Raw genomic sequence first — 6,436 nt, forward strand, 5'->3', positions numbered from 1 at the left:
TGGATGATCACCTTACAAGATTGGAAGTGAGCTAACAAACTTGAAAGTATTCTTGATTTTATGTAACTAGAACTTGTAGAATATATGAAGAACACTTAGAACTTGAAGATAGAACTTGAGAGAGATCAATTAGATGAAGAAAATTGAAGAATGAAAGTGTTTGTAGGTGTTTTTGGTCATTGGTGTATGGATTAGATATAAAGGATATGTAATTTTGTTTTCATGTAAATAAGTCATGAATGATTACTCATATTTTTGTAATTTTATGAGATATTTCATGCTAGTTGCCAAATGATGGTTCCCACATGTGTTAAGTGACTCACATGGGCTGCTAAGAGCTGATCATTGGAGTGTATATACCAATAGTACATACATCTAAAAGCTGTGTATTGTACGAGTACGAATACGGGTGCATACGAGTAGAATTGTTGATGAAACTGAACGAGGATGTAATTGTAAGCATTTTTGTTAAGTAGAAGTATTTTGATAAGTGTATTGAAGTCTTTCAAAAGTGTATAAATACATATTAAAACACTACATGTATATACATTTTAACTGAGTCGTTAAGTCATCGTTAGTCGTTACATGTAAGTGTTGTTTTGAAACCTTTAGGTTAACGATCTTGTTAAATGTTGTTAACCCAATGATTATAATATCAAATGAGATTTTAAATTATTATATTATCATGATATTATCATGTATGAATATCTCTTAATATGATATATATACATTAAATGTCTTTACAACGATAATCGTTACATATATGTCTCGTTTAAAAATCATTAAGTTAGTAGTCTTGTTTTTACATATGTAGTTCATTGTTAATATACTTAATGATATGTTTACTTATCATAGTATCATGTTAACTATATATATATATCCATATATATGTCATCATATAGTTTTTACAAGTTTTAACGTTCGTGAATCACCGGTCAACTTGGGTGGTCAATTGTCTATATGAAACATATTTCAATTAATCAAGTCTTAACAAGTTTGATTGCTTAACATGTTGGAAACATTTAATCATATAAATATCAATCTCAATTAATATATATAAACATGGAAAAGTTCGGGTCACTACATAATGTTCTGAGAGATAAATTGTAATAGCACGATCTTGATTTGTTAAATTACCAGAAGTCACGAGAAAAGATAGAACTATCAAGAAGATATGTTCTTGATATGTTCGGAGATTAGATAGAATATAAGAGTCGTGTAGCATGGCACATGATGACGTTATGGTCTGTGAATCATCGCGTTCCATTAGAAACTCAGCATGACTTACTGTAATATAATCACGTTGACCAAGTGTCATTATATTATACTAACTCATGCTTAAATTCCCAACACTTCTTCAAAAACATTCATAATTTAAAATCGAAGGTTTAAAGAATATAGAAAATAAAAAGTTTCTTTTATGATGTAATACAGATAACGCGAGGAGATAATTGATTTTAGATAAGGATAGTTATGAAAATATCTTAAGAAATATCGAGAATATTTATAATGAAAGATATGATGATATCTTAGAATTTCTAATATCGAAAGATGATAAAGAAGATTTGTCCGTAAAGGTCTAGAGTAAGGAGCAAGGTATTCGTTAATGACTTCAGCAGATACTGAATCATTTGAATTCTTTAAAGGCATGTTTAGTCTTTGTGATTTATCCATAGCCTCCTTCATGGTTTGCTCAATCCGTTTTCCAGTTCTAACTTTTCTGAGCTTTGCCAACACACTATTCTTTATCATCAAACTTTTAGCCATTAAGACCATTTACAGTTTTACTGCTTTATCAGCATTCAAAGTTATCATAACCGAATCATCGGTTATCAATCCGAGGTGTTTTCAAGAGTTTGAAGTGTTTGAATGAAGATTGTAATTGTCAAGATACATATGATGTTCTAGAATTTTGAATGATACAAATATTTTTCTGGATTTTATGAATAGAAGTGGTGTTCTATCACAGTTTTGAAGTCAAAGTATAGCTTTGAAAAATGTAGGAATCTAAGAGTGATGATATCGGTTATATCTCGACTTGGATTCTGATCTATTAAAATTAGAATATATAATTTGATTTGAATGAGTATGGTTGCTCAGATTTCTATGAAAGAATGTATATCGTTATAAAACTAGTATAGCTAATGATTATTGAATAATCAAATGATGTAATGTGTAACATATTAATTGTGAACTCAAATATTTCTCAGGTATTACCTACCCGTTAAAAATTTTCACAATTAATATTTGTGTATAATAGAATTTTATTACAGTCTTTATGAAAATATATGTATGTATATTTTCTCCAGATGTAATACAGATTTAATGAGTTGATATCGTATTTGATTTTCGGCTGGAATTAGAAATGAATAATCTCTTAAAACATTAGAGATTACATAATCTTTGTGGAGTATTTCACTAATGTAATTAATACTTCATTATTTATTCTTATTGATATTCCTTGGTGAAGGATGTTGATGCTCGTGGAATACTTGTAAATATCGCAAAGTACGAATGATGTTTTCTGGAAAGTTTCGAGTACATCGAAAATGAAAATGTAAAATCAAATCTGTAGTTGAATAATACACTTGGTTTATTATGAAATGGAATTAATTGGTTTGAAACAGAGATTGTAGTTAGCGAAGGATGTACATCATAGCATATTAATATGAATTAACCGAGTAGTATTTACCCTTTTTTAATTCATACTTAATAGCTTAGTACGAAAAGATATATTATAGTTTCCAAAGTTCATATATAATGTGATTATCCCATCCAAATCTATTTGGACGAATACATCATTCATCGATTTCACAGTGAAGTTCTGACCTCTACATGATATGTTTTGTAAACATAGCATTCTTTTGAAAAAGGCACACCATAATTGAATATCAAATTCCAAGGTTTTTAATGTTTGATGATTTCTACATATAGACAATCACCGTAAATAATAGTCTATAATACTACATCCGTTGATAATGCAGTCAAAATAAGATACATGGTGATGATTTTGTGAATGTAACGTTTTCTCGAATAAAGCATGTATGACTCCATGCACATAGCTTGTATAACATATAGCATACGTCTGTTGTATAATTCAGGCTAGGGTTTCTATACCTGGAACAGACGGGGATGTCAAGCCCTATGGATCCATATATAACTACTCGCGCCCAACAATTCTTATAACCGGCAGTTACTAGCTACCAAAGCTAAGGGATTTTTGGTTCAAACTCGGTGTATAATTTAGTATGTACTTGTATCCATTGCGTTTAAAATAAAGTGCATGTATTCTCAGTCCAAAAATATATATTGCAAAAGCAATTAAAAAGGGAGCAAATGAAACTCACCTTAGCAGCACATAAAGTCATTGTAGTGACCTGACAAAATCGTCATTGACGGCACCATCTACTTAGGTCCCGTTATGTGGTCATAAGTCTTTAACACAACGTTTGACCAAATGTATGTCGCATTCATTTCAAAAGTAAGGATGTTTCAAGGTTTACAAAGTAGTTCGACAACTAGTTACATTACGAAGTTTAAAGTACAATTGAAACATATTCGACACAATTTAAGAATAAGTCAAAAGACGCTCCACGTATGCATGTATACTCGACATCCAAGCAAGTATCAAAAATAATGTGCGGAAGCATGTATCACCTAGCGTTCAAGGACCTGAGAAAACATATAGAAAACTGTCAACGAAAAATGTTGGTGAAATCATAGGTGTAATAGTAACATTGTTTTTGAACCACAAGATTTAATATAGTTGATTATCAAAATCGTTTGTATTCCAAAAGTATGTTCGCGAGCACCCAATTATCAAGACTTAACTATTTTTTACCCTGTTACGTAGTGTTAGATCACACACTAAACTCGATAATATATTTCATCCGCTAACGGTAGCGAACCATCCGAATGAGGGCTCGTCAAGCCCAATGTGATCACATAACATAAGTTCACGTTTACACCCTACAAGTGTAACTAATGATAATTTAATTGAAGCTTTTCGTTCTAACTCGCTGTGGAATGTTTGTTTTCGTACTTGTGTTCAAAGCATAAAAGTATGATACGTATATGTTTCTCATCCCATAGTTTAAAAGTAAAATTTGTTGCAAAGGTGGGACTATGATCTCACCTTGAGTGCAAGCGTATAAAAGTACTTCACAAGTAAACGTGTGCAAGAACGAATGCTAGTCTTGACCTAAACAAGTAGGTCGTATCAATAACGGTAAACACGATTGGTCAAAGTGTTCAGTTAGTCCTATGGCTCATTACGACTCGATTATTATAGCATGTGAATCAAATTGTCAAGTTTCATGCAAGGTACAAGTATAAAAGCATGTTAGAATGATTGCATAAGTATTTGATTAAGTTTGGACAAAAGTCAACTTTGGTCAAGTCAAAGTCAACGAAAAAGTCAACACGTTCGGGTCAGGTCCCGAACTATTTTTCTGGGGTTTTTAATCATATATAAGCATGTTAGAACAAGTTAAATGTGAATCGGAGGTGCGTAGCATAGCAAACATTTTTCGTAAAGTTGTCATGGTGGTCAGCCGCTGAACGCGGCTTATGTCGCACCGCGACCAAGGATTGCCGTGCCATGGCAATCAACGTGAACTGGTGCCTGGCTAGTTTCAATTGCTCAAGTCTCAACCAAACTTCAATTAAGCACAATTCGCAAACTGTAAACACTTAAAACGTATATCATACATCGTTGGAAATGTAATTTAACGAGGAATGCAACTAAACACCTTTCATCAATTAAAAACATCATTTACAAAAATCACAATCCAAGTTGAATGCTCATTCAATGCATCAAAGATCACATTTAAGGCCACCAAACCCTAATTAACAATTACAAATTTAACAATTTTGTTTATGAAGCTAAACCATGCCAACCTACATACCAAATTGAAGCTAGTGATGCTAGTAATACATTTAATACATGCACTTTTAACATCTAACAACATTTAAGCAACCAAATCTCAAGATCAAACACACCCATTTCAAGTTTAAGCTAGTTACATCAAAATGACAAGAACAAGCATATAAATCATATATTCATGTTAGACTTGAGCCATAGACACTAATTAACACTTTTATAAGTTAAAAACATCAAGAACCAAGAATCTAGTGATTTTAGAAAGTTGCCTAAATGCAATGAGATTGGTATGGATTTGAAGAGGAAGATGCAAGAATTCCAAATATGTAATTTGTTTTGGTTGATGCTTGCTAGATCGAAAATAGATGATGAATCTTTAAGTTGGTTGTTTGAGAGAGAAGTTGAAAGTAAGAGAGAAAGTGAAAGATGAATGAATGGAGGAGGATGGAGTTGACTAGTTGACCTAGTCATCTCTTTGCCCTCTTCGCAAGTTTAGTCCCTCAAGTTTGATTCGGGTGCGTGAAAAACCTAAACAAAATATTTTAAAATGCGTATTAACGGGAGATGTTATAAATATATATAACGGACTTTAAAATAGTATAGCGGAAGGTAAATGGAAAAAGGCGGGATGTTACATTACCTACTCCTTAAAAGAAATTTCGTCCCGAAATTTAAGTAGGCGTAGTAGTCGTTGTTTCTTCCTCGAGATCTTGCGTTTCTAAATCCGCGAATAGATGAGGGTATTTCCTTTGCATTTGATCTTGTCTTTTCCAAGTAAACTCGGGTCCCCTTTTGGCGTTCCAACGGACCTTGACAATTGGAATTCGGCTTTGTTTTAGCGTTTGGACGGAGTGATCCATAATTTCAACCAGTTCCTCTACAAAATGAAGTTTATCATCAATAGTGAGCTCTTCGAGAGGAATGACGAGTTCGGGTTTGGCAAAACACTTCTTTAAATTTGACACATGGAAAGTAGGATGAACGGAGCTCAGTTGAGGCGGAAGATCTAAACGATAAGCAACGGTTCCAACACACTCCAAGATTTCAAAAGGACCAATATACCGCAGATTTAACTTCCCGCGCTTCCCGAAACAGATTACACCTTTTCAAGGTGCGACTTTTAACATTACGCGATCACCGACTTTGAATTCGAGGTCGTTGCGTCTTTTGTCGGTATAGCTCTTTTGACGACCACGGGCCGTCCTAAGCCTATCTCGGATTTGAACGATCTTTTCGGTTGTTTCATGAATGAGTTCGGGTCCGGTGATTTGTGTGTCGCCTACTTCGGCCTAACAAAGAGGAGAACGACATTTTCGGCCATACAAAGCTTCGAAAGGTGTGACGTTGATACTCGCGTGGTAACTATTGTTGTAAGAGAATTCGGCGAGAGGCAAGTGCTTGTCCCAAGCTTTTCCGAAATCGATAACACAAGCTCGTAGCATGTCTTCCAAGGTTTGAATCGTGCGTTCGCTTTGTCCATCGGTTTGTGGATGATATGCAGTGCTTATGTCTAAACGTGTTCCCAATGCTTCTTGTAAAGTACGCCAAAATCTA

Source organism: Rutidosis leptorrhynchoides, chromosome 2 (assembly GCF_046630445.1).
Source record: "Rutidosis leptorrhynchoides isolate AG116_Rl617_1_P2 chromosome 2, CSIRO_AGI_Rlap_v1, whole genome shotgun sequence".
NCBI classification, from domain to species: domain Eukaryota; kingdom Viridiplantae; phylum Streptophyta; class Magnoliopsida; order Asterales; family Asteraceae; genus Rutidosis; species Rutidosis leptorrhynchoides.